The 21399-nt window shown below is 43.3% G+C and overlaps 1 long non-coding RNA gene across 3 annotated transcripts; it reads left to right on the forward strand.

The window, feature by feature from the left end:
* The first annotated feature begins 18 nt into the window (after window positions 1-18).
* Window positions 19-10759, forward strand: LOC141572672 (uncharacterized). 3 transcript variants are annotated; one of them, XR_012498019.1, is made up of 3 exons: window positions 19-113; window positions 905-1008; window positions 4064-7640. It is a non-coding gene; the product is annotated as an uncharacterized LOC141572672 (long non-coding RNA). The 3 variants fall into 3 exon arrangements; XR_012498021.1 differs by having other exon boundaries at window positions 4067-7640; XR_012498020.1 differs by lacking the exon at window positions 905-1008 and adding an exon at window positions 10294-10759 and having other exon boundaries at window positions 50-113; window positions 4064-7243.
* The last annotated feature ends 10640 nt before the right edge of the window (window positions 10760-21399 follow it).

A 21399-nucleotide genomic window follows, 5' to 3' on the forward strand; every position in this document is an offset into this window, starting at 1 on the left:
CTAACCGAGGCGGTGTCCCGAGCGTGCGCATTCTCTCGGGTCCGGCCGCGCCTGTGCGGTTATGCCTGTGCGGTTATGCCTGGGTTGCTGGGCGGGGCGCAAGTGGAAGCAAGGTGAGGAGGAGGCAGCGGTGGGTGGGGGTAGAGAGACTGAGCAGGTGAGTGAGGGGAGAGATCCGACCCTCCGAGCCTTGTGGGGTACCAGACTGGGACAACCGGAGACACTAAAATCCCCAAAAGTGGTGGGAGACAGGCCAGAGTCAACGAAATCTTTTTGCCAGTTAGGGACACAGACACACAGACACACACACACACACACACACACACACACACACACACACACACACGCAGCCCCTAGCACCCACGATTATCCCCATTCGTTCATGAAAGAAAGGTGTTTTTATAACACTTTTTTTGTTGTAAATCTATGTAACAAAATTTACCATTTTTAAGTGTACAGTTTGGTGGCATTGAGTACATTCACATTGTTGTGCAACCATCATCACCATCCATTTCCAGAAGTTTTCCATCTTCCCAAACTGAAACTCTGTGCCAATTAAGCATTAACCTCCCACTCTTCTCCCCCAGCCCCCGACACCCACCGTGTACTTGTCTCTATGAATTTGACTCCCCTAGGGAACTCATATAACTAGAATCATATGGTATTTGTTCTTTTATGTCCAGCTTATTTCACTCAGCATAATGTCTTCATAGTTCATCCATGTTGTAGCAGGTGTCAGAATTTCCTTCCTTTTAAGGCATTTTATGGATGGACCACTTTCTGCCGATCCATTCATCCGTTGGTAGACATTTGGGTGTTTCCACCTTTTGGCTATTGTGAAGAATGCTGCTGTGCACATGGCTGTACAAATATCTGTTCAAGTCCTTGCTCTCAATTCCTTTAGGTAGCTACCCCGAAATGGAATTTCTGGATCCTATGGTAATTCTATGTTTCATTTTCTGAGGAACCACCATACTGTTTTTCCATAGTGGCTGCACCATTTTATGAGTAAGTTCATTTTAACACCAATTAAAAAAAAGAATGGAAGTACGTGGTGCAAAATAAAGGACTGTCATTTAAATGGGAATGAAAAATGAAAAATTCACCACATTGCGTTTCGTTTTGTCACATCTCCCAACAGCCATGTACATTTCATGGTGGAATTTACCTTTCAGAACCATGTGGGAAGAAACAGGGAAAGGCTCAGTCAACACTCTTTTCAGGGTTCAGCCCAGGTCCCTTTGTCTCCCTGACTCAGTCCAGCCCACCTCCTGTCCAGCTGCCCCTGTCATTCTTTTAAGGGTTAATTTGAAATGCCATTTATGTGCTAGATACTGTGCTGGGCACCAGAGATACAATGTTTAAAAAATAGATACACAATATACATATACATAGTTGCAAAATGTGACAATGCTTAAAAATGCAAAGATGTGACTATAGCCCATCTCTGATTAAAACTGCCCCCCAGACATGCCAGTTCCTCAGCTTCTACAATATGGGCCTTTTGAATGCTGCCTCTCACTGCTCACACTCACCCAGAATTCAGGAGAATGTTCAGCTGGCTTCAGATAATGCCATGACCTTTCCCATTCCTGGGCATTTGCCTCTTCCTTTTGTTTTGCAAGGGATCTCTCCGTCATGTTATTTTATTTTAGGCTATCTATACATATAGTCTTTTTATTGAACTATAACTTACATATAATAAACGCACAGTTCTTGAGTGCATTTAAAAGCTTAATTCCTTGAGCTTTCACAATTGTGTGCAGCCATGTGACCATCCAGAGGTTCCTCAGTGCCCTATTCAGTTAATGCCCCTTGCCCCGCCTAGCTGTGGCATGCTGGTAAATGTTTAACAGTGGGTTTTTGAAATTGGGGGGGGAGAGAGAGAGTTGTAATTTGTAGCATTTGCCCACTTTTGTGGTGTAAATATTTACACTATGGCTGATTTCCAGCTACCATGAAGTTGGAAAGAATGTTAACAACAGGCTGGTAGGAGCCAGGACAAGTGGCTGCACATCACTACTCAGAGGCACCCTAGATTCTGATTTCAACCCCCACAGATGTGTTTTGCATATTCTAGAGCCTCACAGAAATGGAATTATATGGTATGAGCTCATTTGTGTCCCCACTTTTTTTGCTCTGAACAGTATTTTTGAGATTTGCCCATGTGGTTGAATCTAATAGGAATTTGTTCTTTTTCCTTGCTATATGATAATCCATGGTGCATAGAGGGGGATGGCCCTTCCCAGAGAACAGTAAATTAGTTTATCTTGAGGAGGTTAAAGAGATCGAAGCTTTTCTAATAATCAGAATTTGCAGTTTTCCTCAGTTCTAATTTGGGGGGGGTCTCAGCTCACATTCTACCTTTTCTATAAAGTCTGATTCTCCTGCGTCCTGCTAGTTCCCTACTTTTTGGCATTCCCAGTGCACCCTATTTATTTCTGGTTGATGGCTCGTGCTGCATTCTGATTCACATCTCTGCTCTTTCATTATGCCTTCCCTACTCGTTATGAATGTTTTGTTTTGTTTTTAAAGATTTTATTGGGGAAGGGGAACAGGACTTTATTGGGGAAAAGTGTGTACTTCCAGGACTTTTTCCCAAGTCAAGTTGTCCTTTCAATCTTAGTTGTGGAGGGTGCCGTTCAGCTTCAAGTTGTCCTTTCAGCCTTAGTTGTGGAGGGCGCAGCTCAGCTCCAGGTCCAGTTGCCGTTGCTAGTTGCAGGGGGCGCTGCCCACCATCCCTTGTGGAACTTGAGGAATCGAACTGGCAACCTTGTAGTTGAGAGCCCGCACTCCAACCAACTGAGCCATCCGGGAGGCAGCTCACTCAAGGTGCCGTGTTCAATCTTAGTTGCAGGGGGCGGAGCCCACCATCCGTTGCGGGACTTTGAACCGGCAACCTGTGGTTGAGAGCCCACTGGCCCATGTGGGAATCGAACCGGCAGCCTTCGGAGTTAGGAGCACGGAGCTCCAACTGCCTGAGCCACCGGGCCGGCCCTCGTTATGAATGTTTTGAGGGCAGGAAGATGTTGGATTTGTCTCTTTCCCTCTCTATCCTTGGATACAGTTGAAGCTTCACCTATACGTGGTGTGATCAAAAAATATAGTGAGGGGCCGGCCCAGTGGCTCGGACGGTTGGAGCTCCGTGCTCCTAACTCCGAAGGCTGCCGGTTCGATTCCCACATGGGCCAGTGGGCTCTCAACCACAAGGTTGCCAGTTCGTTTGAGTCCCACAAGGGATGGTGGGCAGCGCCCCCTGCAACTAAGATTGAACATAGCACCTTGAGCTGAGCTGCCACTTAGCTCCCAGATGGCTCCGTTGGTTGGAATGCGTCCTCTCAACCAGAAGGTTGCCAGTTTGACTCCCGCAAGGGATGGTGGGCTGTGCCCCCTGCAACTAGCAACGGCAACTGGACCTGGAGCTGAACTGCGCCCTCCACAACTAAGACTGAAAGGACAACAACTTGAAGCTGAACAGCACCCTCCACAACTAAGATTGAAAGGACAATAACTTGACTTGGAAAAAAAAAAAAAGTCCTGGAATTACTCACTGTACCCCAATAAAGTCCTGTTCCCCTTCCCCAATAAAATATATATATATATATATATATATATATATATACATACACATATATATGTATATATATATGTGTGTGTGTATGTATATGTATTATGTATACATATTTTATATATATATATATATATATATATATATATATATATATATATATATATATATATATATATAGAGTGAATGCTGCTGCCAAGTGCCATCCAGTGGAAAGGCAGGAATCTTCAATATAGGAAGTGGCGTCGAACCTTAGTAACAGTGTGTGACAAGTTTCAACTTGTTTGGTAGAGTCATTCGGGTGTGAGCTACGGTTGAGAGAAGGTGTGTTTTAAAGTGTGCTGTAAATCATGGATCACCGACAATGCATTAACATGAAATGGGCTAACGGTTTCATCCTCCAGCATGACAATGCTCCATGTCACACATTGCTTCTGGTATGGCAATTACTGTCAAATAAAAACATTACAGTGTGTCCTCATCCACCTTATTCAGCAGCTTTCGCACCGTGTGACTTCTGGCTCTTCCCCAAAGTCAAAATGACCATGAAAGGTAAACGTGTTGAATCGATTTAGGGCATCGAGGCAGCTACGACAGCGCAACTAAAGACACTCATGAAAGAGGACTTCCAGAAATGCTTCAGAAAATGGCAAGAATGATGGGATAAGTATATTTGAAGCAAGGGGAAGTATTTTGAGGCAGATTAATGGCAATGGGTCTTTTACTGTAATAAATTTTTTATTTGACCATTCACCATATTTTTTTATCACACCTCATACAGTAGGACCTTGGTTTTCGAGCGTCTCCATTGACGAGCATTTCGGTTTACGAACGCCATAAATTTTATGGATTTGTGGTATCATTAGATAGTAAAATTCATGCTAAATTTTCAGTTTTAGGGTTTGATTTTAAAGGTCTGGAACAGATTAATCCATTTTGCATTACTTTCTATGGGGAAACCGTGCCTCGGTTTTCGAACGTTTCAGAACTCAAACGGACTTCCAGAGTAGATTACAATTGAAAACCGAAGTACCACTGTATATGCTACTTGAATGAATGAAATGGGTATTCCTATCCTTGGGGAGATGTGTTTCCTACTAGTCACCTGATTCTCAGTGCTTGTTATAGAGCATAAGGTTTTATTATTGAGGTTACAGTACAGACGCATGCCCTCTCACCCCTCCTCTATCTTTATTAGCGAGTGCATTTTGCTCTGCAACCTCTCCCTGTTACATATCTCTCAACTTATCATTGCTTCCAATCACATCTTTCTTAGTACATGTGTTCCCTGGTCCCAGAGACTCGGGTGTCTCTAAATCGCTCCCCAAAGCTAATAAATTTCTAATAGTTTTGTTGATAGATGCAATCCAAGATGACGTTTACCTTATTTAGGCACAATCTAGTGTTAATATCACATGTGTACATGCTTCCTATCTCGAAATGCACCCTGAGCTTTATCTCTCTCACCTTTGCTGTGGATTAACTAAAAGAACGACTGATCTGACCCCTTTGGGAAGCAATTTAACACTATCTTGAATACCCTATGACCTAGGAATTCTTTTTTTTTTTTTTTTAGAAGGTGTGGGTTTTTGTTTGTTTGTTTTTTTAAAGATTTTATTGGGGAAGGGGAACAGGACTTTATTGGGGAACAGTGTGTACTTCTAGGCCTTTTTTCCAGGTCAGGTTGTTGTCATTTCAGTCTTAGTTGTGGAGGGCACAGCTCAGCTCCAGGTCCAGTTGCCATTGCTAGTTGCAGGAGGCACAGCCCACCATCCCTTGCGGGAGTCGAACCAGCAACCTTGTGGTTGAGAGGACGCGCTCCAACCAACTGAGCCACCCGGCAGCTCAGAGGCAGCTCAGCTCAAGGTGCCGTGTTCAAGGTGCCGTGTTCAATCTTAGTCGCAGGGGGCGGAGCCCACCATCCCTTGCAGGACTCGAGGAGTTGAACCAGCAACCTTGTGGTTGAGAGCCCATGTGGGAATCGAACCGGCAGCCTTCGGAGTTAGGAGCATGGAGCTCTAACCGCCTGAGGCTCCGGGCCGGCCCTGACCCGGGAATTCTACTTCTAGGTATGTTACCTAAGAAACTCTTGCTCTTGTATGAGCAGGAGACATACTAATGTTCTCGATGGCAAAATCTGGAAACGATGCAAATGTCCATTGATGGAAGAATGGAAAAATATATTGGTATAGTCCCACAAACACATATTAAGCAGCAGAAACTCACAAATGACAACAACATAAAAAAGTCTTAGGAACATAAAGTGATAGAAGACTCTCACACCATTGGTATAAAATGAAAATGGCTCAGCATCATTAGCGAGTGGGGAAGTACAAATTAGAAAATGCTAAAATAAAGAAAGCTGACAATACCAAGTGCTAGTGAGGATGCTGAACAGCCAGACTCTCATATGTTGCTGGTGAGGGTACAAAAGTGGTACAGACCCTCTGGAAAATGGTTTGGCCGTTTCTCTGAAAATGAAACACACACTTACCATATGACCGAGCAATCCCACTCCTGTATGTTTGCCCAAGAGAAAGGAACACTTAGGTTCACCCAAAATCCTGAACATGAATGTGCATAAAAGCTTTATTTGTAATAGACCCCAAATTGGAAACAACCCAAATGTCCTTCAATGGGTGAATTGATATATTGTGGATTAATTCCATGCAGTGGAATACTACCGTGTTTCCCCGAAAATAAGACTGGGTCTTATATTAAGCTTTGCTCCAAAAGGCGCATTAGGACTTATGTTCAGGGGATGTCATCCTGAAAAATCATACTAGGGCTTATTTTCTGGTTAGGTCTTGTTTTGGGGGAAACACGGTACTAAGTAATAGAAAGGAACAAGCTATGGATAGATACATGCACCAACTTGGTGAAGTTCAAAGTCATCATGCTGACTGAAAGAAGGCCGTCTTAAAGACTTACATGGGGTGTGGTTCCATTGGCATGACTGACATTCTTTTAATGAGAAAATTATAGTGGCGGTGAACAGAGCAGGGATTGCTAGGGGTCAGGATTTGGGGAAGGTGATGACTATGAGGAACTGTGTGTGTGTGTGTGTGTGTGTGTGTGTGTGTGTGTGGTGACGGAAATATTCTGTATGCTGGTGGTGATGGTGGTGACATGAATCTCAACGTGGGACACATTTTCGTAGAGCCATACACATACTAAAAGAGTACATGCAAAAGCTGGTGAAATCAGAATAATGTCTATTGTAACAATGTGAATTCCCCAGTTTGGGTATTTTTCTGTGGTGATGTATTATAGAATGTTATCTTTAAGAAAAGCTACATGAAGGGTAGAGGGGAACTCTCTACTGTTTTTTATAACTTTTATATGAGCCTAGAACTATTTCAAAATAAACGAGTAAAACAAAACCAAAACCAAGGACAGTATAGAGGTTCCTCAAAGTTAAACAGAACTACCAGCAATTCCATTTCTGAGTAGATACCCAAGAGAACTGAAAGCAGGCCCTCTAACAGATACTTACATGCTCATATTCACAGCAGCATTATTCACAGTAGCCAAAGGTGGAAACAACCCGAGTGCCCATCAACTGATGATGGATAAACAATGTGGTCCATTCAGACAATGGAATAATTTTCAGCTTTAACACAGAAGGACATCCTGACACCTGCTGCAACATGGATGCACCTGGAGGACATGGTGGTCAGTGAAATAAGCCAGACACCGAAGTACCATTAGTATGATTCCCCTTATAGGCGGTCCCTAGAAGTGTGAAATCCATAGCAACACAAAGTAGATGGTGGTGCCACGGACCAGGAGATAGGGAACAGGGAACAATTTACTTAATGGGTCCTGGGTTTCCTTTTGGGGTCATGACAATGTTTGAAACCAGATAGAACTGATGGTCAAAAAACATTGCGAATGTAGTAAATGCAAGTGAAATTTTCATTTTGAAACCATTAATTTTGTGTTACGTGAATCTCACCTCAGTTTTTTAAAAAAAGTGTTAAATACTCAAAACATTACTTCCTAATTATCTTACATTTTGGCATTATGTATGCTTTTAATTTAATTTAATTTTCATTTATTTTTGTTACTGTATCTGTTTGATAGAAACAGTATATGATGGTGAGCTATTTACTGCGTATCTTTTCAACTTTGTGTCGACATCACAACATCAGGTTGGCAGCTTGAAATGGGCCACGGTGGAGGTATTTATACCATGGAAACTAGCAAATGCCACAAATGAGGGCTTGATTTATTGTGTTTTTGGTTGTCTAGATTAAGGGTCAAAAACATTTTTTGTTAAAAATTAGATAGTGAAGACTTTCTGCTTTGTGGGCCCTATAGTCTCTCTTGTGTCTACTCAACACTGAGGATGTAGTGAGAAAGCCACCCTAGACCATACTAACCAAATGGACATGGCCGTGTGCCAATAAAACTTTATTTTCATAAACAGGTGGAGGGCCATAGCATGCCAGCCCCTGGATTAGGCTTAAAAAGTGATGCAGAAAAGTTAATAATACAGATTAAACTTCAAAATGTGTCATATCTACAGTTGTTAGATCACGGACAGCACAGAAAAATGAGGAAATATTTTTTCTAGTACTCAAAAACTATGATCTGATTCATCAAAGAAGACATTCACATTATCCATGAACAAGTGAAATTCCAACATATCTTCACATTTATGTTACTTACTAACGTAAAGGAAAATATTACGAACATTCATGTCAGAACTACACTTGTGCTGTGTTTTGCAACCATAGGTTGGCTATAGATATAAGAATGTGACAAAAATCAACAAAACCATATTTTGAGATGCAAGTGCCTATGTGGAATTTACAATAGAGTATTGTATATTTTCTTATTATTTGTAAATTGCATGCTATGCATTCATGTCAGTAACATTTATAACAAATTTATATATAGGTTACATAATGCATATATTATATCATGCAATATATACAATGTAGTAGACATAGTCATGTAGAGAGCTATATAAATTCCCCTCCCCAGAGAGCCGGTTGTCAAATATGACCAGCATACCACAGCCTGTATATACTGGAGAGTTGAGATATTTATTTGTCAACATGGTGTGCATTCATTCAACTAAAATTTATTGAGTGCCTACTCTCTGCCAGGCAGAGACACAGCCTAGGAGCTATGGATATGGGTATGGATATCCTCTCCTGCCTCTACATAGGTCTGGGAGCTTAGCTAGACAGAGAGAGGAAGGGGTGTGGGATGGGGAGAGAATGTGCGAGAATGTGGGATGGGGGTGCCATTTAGAGTTTCTTTCTTCTTACCTGCTTTTATTTTTTATTGAGATCTAATTGACATCATTTTCAGGTGTACAGCATAATTTGATTTATGTACCGTGTTTCCCCCCAAAAAAAGACCTAGCCAGACAATCAGCTCTAATGCGTCTTTTGGAGCAAAAAATAATGTAAGACCCGGTCTTATTTTGCTATAATATAAAACCGGGTCTTATATAAGACCGGGTCCTATTTTACTATAAGACCAGGTCTTTAATATAATATAACATTATAATATAATATAATATAATATAATATAATATAATATAATATAATACCTGGTCTTATATTAATTTTTGCTCCAAAAGACGCATTAGAGCTGATTGTCTGGCTAGGTCTTATTTTCGGGGAAACATGGTATTATATTGCGAAATGACCACCACAATAAGTCTAGTTAACATCCATCACTCACATAGTTACAAAATATTTTTTTCTTGGGATGAAAACTTTTTAAACTTTTTAATTTATTTTAAATGTGTTTTTCCAGGACCCATCAGCTCCAAGTCAAGTAGTTTCAATCTGGTTGTGGAGGGTGCAGCTCACTGGCCCATGTGGGGATCGAACTGGCAACCTTGTTGTTAAGAGCACTGCGCTCTAACCAACTGAGCTAACTGGTCACTTCCATTGGGATGAAAACTTTTAAGATCCACTCTTTTAGCAATTTTCAAGTACACAGTGCACTATTATTACCTATAGTCACCATGCTGTACGTGACATCCCCACGACTTATTTATTTTATAACTTGAAGTTTATAGCGTTTGTCCCCCTTCACCCGTTTCTCCCACTCCCCACCCCTAGAGATTTTTTAAAATGATTTTGTGCCATTTCCTGACCAATGGATGGCCAAGATACTATCTGTTTTACAGCTGTGCGAAAAGGAGCCGTGCAGATGAACAAGAACCAGGAGAGAATGTGGAAAATGAAAGGAATGTGACTAGGGGAGGGGAGGGTAATAGGTGAAATTTATTTTTTTGCTTTCCCATTATTTATTTCACAGCATCATTATTTAGCAATAAACAGATAGGTGTTGTCTTGTTAAATTTATTTTTATTGAAACAAAGTGTACGTAATGTAAAATCCACCCTTTCAAAGTACACAATTCAGTAGTTTTTAGTGTATTCACTGGGTTGCGCAACCATCACCACTGTCTAGTTCCAGAACATTCCGTCACTCCAGAAAGAAGCCCCATCCCCATTAGCAGTCAGTCCCAATTCCCCCCACCCCTAACTCCTGGCAACCACGAATCTGCTTTTTGTCTCCATGGATGAGTGTTGGCTTTTGCCACCAACTTCTGACTGTGCCAATAAAATGCCTCCCAAAGGAATGAAGTCAAAATGGGGCCTCAATGCGATGTTGTAATCACTCCGATCAAAGTCCCAAACTCAAGGTTTAGAAAGAACATGACTTTCTCTTTTTTTTTTTTCCTTTTTACAGGGGCAATTAAAAATCTCCTGGGCTTGGCAAGATCAGATGGGTGTGTGCAGATTTCTTCCTCAAGGTCTATACCCCAGGTGACCTTTAGCATATGGAGGCCTTTGTCAGTGTGTTTGCTGCATTTCCTCTGAAGCACTGGAGATACTGTGTGAATAATTTGGCAAAGGAGGAGCCCCTCAGAAACGTGGAGCTTTAAAAACTTCATTTCGACCCTCTGGGCCTCAGTTTCCCCTTTGGCAAAGTGATTTTCTCTTCTGACATTAGAGCAGAGCTCGGCACACTTTTCTCTGTAAAAGACCAGATAGTAAATAGTTTTGGCTTTGAGGGCCAGACGGTCTCTGTCGTAACTACTCACCTCTGCCTTTGTAGCAGAAAAGCAGCCACAGTCACTGTATAGAGCAATGCGTGCTAACATGTGCCAATAAAACTGTATTTTTGGACATTGAAATTTGAATTTCATATCATATTCAATGTCAGAATATATTCTTAATTTTTTTTCAACCAGTTAAAAAATGTAAAATTCATTCTTAACTTGCCAGCTGTACAAAAACAGGTGTGAGCTGGGTTTGGCCAATGGGCTGTCTCTTGCCAACCCCTGATCTAGGGTATCCTTTATGCTGGGAGGTATTTGGGGTACAAAACATGCCCATGGAGAAATGCAAATCAAAACCACCATGAGATACCACCTCTCCTGTCATGAATAAATCAATAAACACCAGTGTTGGCGAGGATATGGAGAAAAGGGAACCCTCGTGCACTATTGGTGGGATTGTAAATTGGTGCAGCCACTATGGAAATCAGTATGGAGGTTCCTCAAAATACTAAACATAGAGTACCATGTGACCTAGCAATTCCACTTCTGGGTATTAATCCAAAGAAAACAAAAACGCTAATTCAAAAAGATGTCTGCACCCCTGTGTTCACGGCAGTGCTATTTACAACAGCCAAGATACGGAAGCAGCCTAAGTGGCCATCAGTAGATGATTGGATAAAAAGATGTGGTACATATTTATACAATGAAATATTAACCATAAAAAAGAATGAACCATTTGTGACAATGTGGATGGACCTAGAGGGTATCATGCTAAGCGAAATAAATCAGACAGAGAAAGACCAATACCATATGATTTCACTTATATGTGGAATCTAAAAAACAAATGAACAAGCAAAACAGAAACAGACTCATAGATACAGAGGACAAACTTGGTTGTCAGAGGGGAGGGATGCAGGGACAGGAGAAATAGGTGAGGGGGATTAAGAAGTACAAACTTCCACGTATAAAATAAGTAAGTCACGGGGATATAATGTACAGCATCGGGCCTTTAGTTAATATTGTAATAACTTTTTAGGGTGACAGATGGTAACTGGACTTATCGTGGTGATCATTTTGTAATATATAAAAATACCGAATTACTATGTTGTATGTTAATAAAATATTGTATGTCAATTACAATTTCATTGAAAAAAAAACATGCCCATGTATCAAACTAAGGTAAATACTTTCTCTCAAGATTCAGTCATTCAACAGATCGTTACTGAACCCCTATTGTACACCAAGCATTGATCTATTCACAAAGTGAATTAGACACAGTGCCTCCTCTCTTGGAGGCTATGGTCTGGTGGGGAGAAACAGGCCACAAACATGTAAAATAAACATATTTCCTATATTGGTAAGTGCCATGGAGAAAAAGCGTAGAAGAGGAGGAGCACAGAAGGTGGGAATAGGAGAAAGGTAAGGTTGCAGTTATAAATGGGATGTCAGGGACAGTCACTGAGAAGGTGACATTTGTGCAAAAGCATAATAAGTTGGGAGTGTGTCCCCTGGTGTCCGGGGGAAGGGTTTTGAGGCAGATGAAACAGCCCGTGCAAAGGCCCTGGGGCAGGACTGCAGCGGGGCTGTTGGATGAACAGTGAGGAGGCCCATGTGACTGGAGCATAGGGAATGAGCCAAAGTTGACAAGACGGCTGCTGGGTATAGGGTGGGAGAGAAAGAGAAAAGTCAAGGACAGTCCAACTTTTTTTTTTTTTTTTTTAAGATTTTTTTATTGGGGGAAGGGGAACAGGACTTTATTGGGGAACAGTGTGTACTTCCAGGACTTTTTTTTTTCCCCCAAGTCAAGTTGTTGTCCTTTCTTTTTTTTTTAAGATTTTTTTTTTTTTTTTATTGGGGAAGGGGAACAGGACTTTATTGGGGAACAGTGTGTACTTCCAGGCCTTTTTTCCAAGTCAAGTTGTTGTCCTTTCAATCTTAGATGTGGAGGGTGCCGTTCAGCTTCAAGTTGTTGTCCTTTCAGTCTTAGCTGTGTGGGGCGCAGCTCAGCTCCAGGTCCAGTTGCCATTTCTAGTTGCAGGGGGCATAGCCCACCATCCCTTGCGGGAGTCGAGGAGTTGAACTGGCAACCTTGTGGTTAAGAGCTGGTGCTCCAACCAACTGAGCTATTAGGGAGCTCAGCAGCAGCTCAGCTCAAGGTGCTGTGTTCAATCTTAGTCGCAGAGGGCGCTGACCACCATCCCTTGCGGAACTCGAGGAATTGAACTGACAACTTTGTGGTTGAGAGCTGGTGCTCCAACCAACTGAGCCATCCGGGAGGCAGCTCAGCTCAAGGTGCCGTGTTCAATCTTAGTTGCAGGGGGTGGAGCCCACCATCCCTTGCAGGACTCGAGGAGTTGAACCCGCAACCTTGTTGAGAGCCCACTGGCCCATGTGGGAATCGAACCGGCAGCCTTCGGAGTTAGGAGCATGGAGCTCTAACCGCCTGAGCCACCGGGTCGGCCCGACAGTCCAACTTTTTGACCTGAGCACCTGGGAGGACGAAGCTTCCATTTAGTAATACGGGAACAGCAGGCGGAGGAGCAGGTTTGGGGGAAGAGCAGGAGCTCCGTTGGCCGTGTTGAGTTTGAGATGCTTGTGAGACCCCCACATAGAGACATAGAAAAGGTAATAGGATATACAAGCCATGTTCCAACCATCAACAGTTAACTCTGAAAACAAGGTCAGACTTCTAGAAATGATGGATGTATCAGGAGAACTCGCATTTGCAGTAGGAACTGAGATAGTTCATTTTGAATCTAATTTCTCACATCTGATGTCTTGGAGAGGTAGTACTGGACTTACAAATCACCGCTTTTTTTTTTGCAGGGAGGAAGGTCTAAGCACTATTCTAATAACTGAGAAGGAATCAATAAAGACTTATTACATTAGGTGTTCAATAAATATTTGGTGGGGGAAGTGAATGAATGAATGATGAATGAGTGAACGAATGATTGAATGCCCTGAAGAGGAGTGATTTATCTTCCAATAAGTCCCTGGCAGAGCCAGTATGGTGGCTTCTCCCAGGAGAACTGCTGTGTTCTGGATGCTCTGCTAACATCCCATAAAGCAATGGCCACCCCCTCCATCATTTGATCCATACAGGATATATTGTTTCTGTTTTATAGACAAACAAACAACCCCAAAAAACAAAAACTGCGGCCACGAAAGGCCGCATGAAGTTATCCAGTGCTAGGCTTGATCCCAGCTCTGCTGATAGGGCCACACTGTTCTAACAAGAGAAACCCTGCTCAGATGCCGTGCAGAAGCCAGAGGGGTGGATGGAACCTGCAGAATCAGATTGGATCAAGGAAGCCTGAGTCGGCTGAGTGGGCTGGTTAATGTGTAACAAGAAGCACTCCCAAGGAGGGAAACCCCTAATTTACAGCATTTGCCAATTCCTGTGGTGTAAATACCCACGTTGTGGCCAATTTCAAGCTACCCACCTGCTGACTTTAGAGCTGTGCATCGTTGAATCTCACCAGCCAGAGCAGGCCAGCTCCAGCGTGTCACTGTACTTGAGTATTTTTCTTCCGTTCTGGGCCCCAATATTCTGTTAGCCCAAGCATACATATCACTTACCTTCTGTCTTATTTCTTTACTGTGAAATACCTGCCAGTCCCTGCAGGTGTCCAATGAAATGATGCGGGTTGAAACACTTTGAGGGAACATAGAGTGACATGCAATACAAATACAAGACATACATACAGATAAGAAGCACAAATTAAGAGGTCGTAGGTATATACTCGTATACAAAGCGGCTTTGGAGAGCAACAACGCTGTTCAAGTGTGTTGGCATCTTTGACACTAGCTGAGTGTGATTTAATTCATTGAGAACCCTTCAAGTGTGTAAAGCGTGTGGATAGTGGGAGCGTGGCCCCAGGATGGGGAAGCCCTGGAGGCACTGGCAGGGGGCAGGGGGCAGGGGGCAGAATCAGGGCAAGTAGCGGGCACAAAGATAACCTCCCGCTTTCTAGGAGACCATGGAGGGAGGTCGTCAGGGAAGCAGGTTGAGCAGGCAGTTGCTCATGGTGTCCACTGGAGGGCGCCAGGGACTAGGAAGCCGACCTCTGTCTCCCGCATCCACAAGCTAGGCGTGACTAGGAAGGGGAGGGGCCCACCGGCTAGCAGAGGGTGTGTGGGGGGGGTCTATGTCTTTGAACCTGAAACCCCCTTATTATGCTTCCAGAGTTGGAGGTGTGGAAGAGAGGGGTTGACAAATTAGGGCAGGTGTCTGCAAACGTTGTTTTTAAAGGGCCACTTAGTAAATAGTTTAACCACACTTTCTCTGTCACAGCAAGTCAACCCTGCCCTTCTAGTTCTAAAACAGCCACACGTCCGTCCACCAATGCCTCTGGCTATGTGCCCATGACATTTTATTTTCGGAGGCTGAAATTTGAATTTCATGTAAATTTCCTGTGTCCCAAAATAATTTTTCTGTATATTTTTAACCACTTAAAGAAATGCAAAAACTGTTCTTTGCTCTCAAACGTAGCTCGTCAATGGAGTATCAATGACAGTAAATATTAATATTTATTTGACACTTACTAGGTACCAGGTATTAAATCAAGTGCTTCAGTGTAGTGGCTTATATAGTGCATTTAATACACAGAGTAGCTCTTGTTTTAACACCCACTCCTCTGTAACACAAAAAGTTGAAGTAACAATTATGAAAAGCAATAAATAACATTGTTGCCAGAAAAGAAATAGAGTGAAAATTTTCTTTTATTGAACATCATATATATAATCATGACAGTAACATACATAAAATAAATCTCACAGTCCAATCAAGGGAAAAAGTAATGAATGAATACCATTTAATTCCATCAATTAATTTTTTAAAGGAAAACTTATCTTTACATACTGGCCTGTCACAGGAATGAATAAGAACATTACAGTTTAATAACAAGTAAATAATCAAATAATAACAGTTTAAAGAAAGAAGACATTTCCGTTGAAAATATGTGGCTCAAATTCAGCAAAGATATTCCGTGTTTGCATTAAGATTTGAGCTAACCAAACAAAAATAATATAATTTGCAGTTCGGCACGCTAATGTTTAAAATTTTGAATACAGATACAACCTTCAAGTGGTCAGATAGAATACAGGAAGTGAAGTTGCTCAAACTCGATTTCTTCGTGTTTAAAATCATGGGGTGATCGTTGTTTATTTAGAATCTCCTGCCTAAACACAAGGATGTGTGACCCCACAAGGGGTGACAACGTGAGCTGTGTCCAGAGAGAACGCCGAAAGATTTAGAATGGTCAAGAATTCACTCTCAACATGAACGTGTGTAGCCACTGTGTGTCCACATGGTTAACATGTAGCTCTTTCCACGTTCACTTCCTTGTAGAATATGGTGTTTATTAAAGGATAAATCATAAAAAGGTGTGAATTCAAAGCTTCCAATTGTTACTAAACATCAACAGTAACCAAGAGTTTATGACCCGTGACTTGCCAGCCAAATCCAGCTCAATGTCTATTTTTGTAGGAGCTAAGCATGGTTTTTTAACTGGTTAGGGAAAAATTCAAAAGTATATAGGATTTGAATTTCAGCATCCATAACTCAACGTTGCTGGCCGACAGCCACACTCTTTCATTTGTGAATTGTCTATGGTGGCTCTAGCGCTGGGATTGCAAGCTGCGTAGTCGCTATCTGGCCCACAGAGCTGAAAATATTTACTATCTGTCTCTTTACAGGAAGAGTTTGTTGACCCCTCGTTTAGACCAATAATAGATTTCTTAGGGGGAGAGTATTTTATCACTGACATGTTCAGAGTTGCCTATACATGGCAATAATGAAAAAGCAACTAATAAAATAAGGTTTATTATCATGTTTTGAATTTTCAAAAGACAATGCGCCCCTTCATCGACAGCACTTGGGGTGGGCTGCTCCCCTCACCCCATCCTTGGTATGCCACTGCTTGCATATAGGCGCTCACTGGAATTTTACCATTATCCCCATTTTGGAGGGGAGGAAGCTGAAGCACAGAGAGGCCAAGTAACTTGCCCAAGGTCACACAGCTGCAAGAGGAGGGACTGGGATTGAACCCAGAGAGCTGTAACTATGATGACCCCTCTGTGCTCAGCTCCGTGACATGGCAGGGCCCAGATCCTCCTTCCCGACATTGCCTGAGCACTGCCACCCAGGGGCAGCTCTGGCCTTGCATCACTGCCTGGAATTTCAGTACCACCGCTTACAACCTTGGGCAAGAGGTATCCCTTCCCTGAGCCTCAGTCTCCTCATCTGTAAAATGGTTATGACCAAATCCCCCACTCATTGGGGTTTTTGGAGGCTTGAGTTTATGTACGTATTTAGCACAGTGCCTGAGTGATCAATAAACACTAGCTGTGGTTTTGATTAGATTAGGTGCTTATACGTGGAGCTGGGCCTAGGCGCAGTGGCACTGTTCTTCTCAGAAAAGGACGGTCTAAGAGAAAGGAGTGTTAAGAGGATTCATTGTACGGAATGAATGCTTACATGCAAATTGCCTATAAAAAAAACTAATGAAAGGTGAGAAATGACTTTCTCATCAATTCTCTTTTAAGCCTTCTGATTAAATCAAGAAGGCCTCACTTGGGTGCTGCTGTGTCTTTCACACCTATTTGCTAATCTTCTTTTTAAGAGTCACCTAATCTAGAACCTTCCACAGGCAACAGTAGCTGCCTAGAATTTAATGACATTGTTTCCTTTCCTTTGCCTCTGTTTTGGGCCCCTGATACTGTTTTTATTTACCGTGGTGTTACAATGTTTCCTTTTAAGATAACTTTGTTGAAGAAAAAAAGTGTAGTATGATTTTTAGCATTATTGTCAACTTTGCCTTTTTCTTCCATAAATTTTAGAAAGTCACTTTATAACATGATGGTAAATTGACATTAGTATCCGATGCCCCAAAGGGAAGGTAACTACAAAAAAAGAAATGCAACGTAAAACTAAATGTTATTAAATTCTGCTGAAGGTTGTCCTACACCAGGCATCCTCTAACCTGCAGATTCTGTTGGAGATCTGCGAGTTCCAAGGTGTTCTGTCCAGAAGGACGGAAATTCTGGGCTTAGCCACATTCCCAGTGGGAAGAATCGAGACACAGAGCTTTCTTAGCTCATTCTCAGCTCGGCAGCCTCAGTCACGTGTGGCCGGGAGACCTCTTCACATACGTACATGACTTGGCTCACAACTCCGTCAGACATCATTCCTGATCAGGCTTCCCCTGGGGTCCAACATTAATCCGATGTTTGGCCTGTCAGGGCCTGTCTTAAACCTTTAGATCAAGTATCACATTTTACAGATTGGAAAACAGTTCCAGAGGGGCGACGTGACTTTGGGGTGTCACAGCCAGTTAGTTGCTGAGCTGGGGGTAAGACGTGGGTCTCTTGGCACCCAGTCCAGAGAATAATCCTACACAAGACGGGATTGATTAGAGACGAGGCTGATGTTTCAACTCTGCCGCAAGCAGGCCTATTTCTATTGGCATCCACGGTGCACACTGGGTATGGGGTTCATTTCACAAATATATTTCAACCACTTTGATGGTATGGGACCATTCTCGGGGCTGGGGACACATCAATGACTGAAATAGACAGGCCCCTGCTTCCTGGTGTAAATAGATAACATAGATAAATAAACAGAGCCCCCAAACAGTGTTATGCTAGAGTGATTGGGGTAGGGGTGACTTTGGTTGGGGTGATTAGGGCGGCTTTCTGGGGAAGTGACCACTGAGCTGAGACCACCAGGCTTGGGTTTCCTAACAGCTTTGAAAAGGTGTCATGGGTCGAATTGTGTCATTTCCCCCAACCCATTTCCCCCAAATTCATATGTTGAAGTCTTAACCCCCACGATCTCAGAATGTGACTGTATTTGGAGATAACGTCTCAACAGACATGATCAAGTTAAAATGAAGTTGTTAGGGTGGGACCTGACCCATGTGACTGCTGTCCTTATAAGCAGGGGAAGTTGGGACACAGAGAAACAGGGAGAAGACGGCTTCTACAAGCCAAGGAGAGAGGCCTCAGAGGGAACCAATACTGCCCACACTTTGATCCTTACGAGGAATCAACCCTGCCTACACCTTCATCTTGGACTTCCAGCCTCCAGAGCTAGGAGATAATAAATTTCTGTCACTTCAGCCCCTCAGTCTGTGGCACTCTGTTTCAGGAGCCAGGATGAATTCAGTACCTGGAGACTCAGAGAAGCCTCCCCACCTCCCTGTGGGCTCCTTCCCAGAACCCGCTATGTGGAGCTGGAGGAGACACCCCCTTGGTCTTCTCCCCCACAACAGGAAGGAAGCTGAGATGACCACACCCACAGCCAGTGGAGGCCTCCTTTTCCTGGTGAAAGGTCCACTGCAAACCTTGGACCCACCAGCCATAAAGCAATCTCCAGGATGCGATGGTGGCGAGACATGGAGGGAGGGGTGGGGATGGGCGATGAGATGGGGGCGGCCACATTTGCTGGTCGAAGCTCAAGCTCTTCATGGGGCACTGAGCCAGGGGCTGCCCATGCTCCTGAAGCTGGAGAACCACCTTCTGGGCAGCTAAGAGTGAGCCCCAGACACCAGACTTGGAGAACAGTGTCCATGACACCCAGGCCTCTTAGCCCTGTCCATGCACATGTCCTACCCAGCCCCTTCTAGAAGCTTCTAGAGCCATCACAGGACTGACCATCAGCCTTCTTACCCAGGAACAAGGCCGTTGGTCCCCTCCCTCCCTCGTCCCCCCGTTGCTGACTCTGCTCCAGCCCCAGGCACCTCCTTGCTGTTCCTCCTACCTCAGGCCCTTTACACTGGCTGTTCTCTCTGCTCCCAACACTCTTCCCACATTCCCACCTGACCAACTTATCCAAAATTACAAGTCACCCCCACACTCCCCATCTCTCCTTCCTGCTTTATTTCTCGATACACGGTCTCTTCATGTTATTTTCTCGCTTGTGCACAAATGATTCTATTTAGCATCTGTCTCCCCCTCCATCGGGTCAGGGAGTGGGGGACAATGTGTTATGTTCTCTGCTGTGTCCCCAATACCTGGCATATAGTAGGTGCTCAGTAAAGAGTGCTCAGAGGAATGAATGAATGAATGAATTCTCATCCTCGTTCTTTAGGAAGGGCAGAGGGAGCCCACCCCCCACCAGGCTCTCCTCCCTCATGGTTTTTGGAGCCCTTGGTTCAAACCTTGCCTTCATCCATCCCCAAGAGCCCAGAACTTCCTGGACGTACCACAGCGCATGAAGTAAGAGGACAGAAAGCTGGACGGCCTTGAGAATTAGGTGCTAATCAGCTGGCACTGCCCAAGAGGTGATCAGAGTCCCCGTGTCCCCCAGTTCCTGGCCTGCCCCTGCCACACCCATGTCACAAGGGTTTTACTCACCGCCTGGCCCGGCCATATCCCAAGGGAGGGTCCCAGATGAGGATGGGGGGAGGGGGGCAGGGGGGGAGTTGGTCAAGGACAGGCTGCTCCTGGAACCCCTCGCCTCTTCCTCCTAAAACTGACCTTAAAGGGAATTATAGAGAGAAGCCAAAAGAAATGGAGAGGTGACATGGTGACAAGAGGCAAGTCCCCATCTGGAGCAGGGGACCTGGGCGTTGTCTCAACTGTGGCTGACTCATGGAGTGTCCACGGTGAGTCATAATCCCTTATTAGACCCTCTGTCCTGTGCAAAATGGGGACTGTCATTACGACCAGACTTGTGCTGAGGCCAAAGGCTGAGGCCAGCAGAGAGTGGTGGGTGGGCATCTGCCAAGCGTCTCAGGATGAGCACAACATATTTCTTACAGAGACACATATTCATAATAATAGTAACAGCCATGAAGATGGCCAGATTTTCAGCCCTGAGCGTGTGGAGGTCCCTTCTAATTATTTGACATTTTAATTTATCGAATTTTCCCAACGACCCAGTGAAGCAGGTCCTTTATCCCCCATTTTGTAGCTAAAGAAACTGAGGCAGGAAGAAGCACAGTCACACAAGGGCCAGTGGCCGAGCTAGGATTCGAACTCAGGCCCTGCTCTACCCCAGCACTCTGAGAAGAATGTCATGTATCACTTTAAATTTTCTAGTAGCCACATTAAAAAAGCACAAAGTAAAATTGTTTCATTTTAACAATATATTTAATCTAAATGATTGGATTAAAAAATCCAAACTATTATCCTGTTAACTGTGGTCAGTATCAAAATTGTGAATATGACGTTTCACTTTTCTTCATGCTAATCTTGGATATCCAGTGTGTATTTCACATATACAACGTGTCTCAATTTGGACACTAAAATTTCATCGGGAAACCTTGATCTGCGCTTAAAGGGTTCAGAAAATTTACAGTAAAAAAATGTCGATTCACGGACCCATGTTGTTCCATGTGTACTCAAAACTTGCTCATTAACTGATTTGAGTATCGGATTTAAGATTTAAATTCATAAAAATGAAATAAAATTTGAAATCCAGTTCTTCAGTCACACTCTTTGTACTTCAAGTGCTCCGTAGCCACAGTGGCCTGTGGCTCCTGTATTGGGCAGAGCAGGTCTAATCCACTTACCGGTGGAAAACTTTTCCTAAAAAATGACCAGACAGTAAATATTTTCAGCTTTGTAGGCAACAGGGTCTCTGTTGCAACTGCTCAAGTCTGCCATTGTAGTGTGACAGCAACACATAAACAAATAGGCGTGGTTGTGTGCCAATAAAGCTTTATTTATAAAAACAAGCAAAGGGCTGGGATTGGCTTACAGGCTGTAGCTTGTCAATCATACAGTAAACTCAGTGATTATATATACTCTTATACATGTTTGGTTGTTCTTTCTACAAGTATTGATTG

This window comes from Rhinolophus sinicus, linkage group LG07 (assembly GCF_036562045.2).
Source record: "Rhinolophus sinicus isolate RSC01 linkage group LG07, ASM3656204v1, whole genome shotgun sequence".
Lineage (NCBI taxonomy): Eukaryota > Metazoa > Chordata > Mammalia > Chiroptera > Rhinolophidae > Rhinolophus > Rhinolophus sinicus.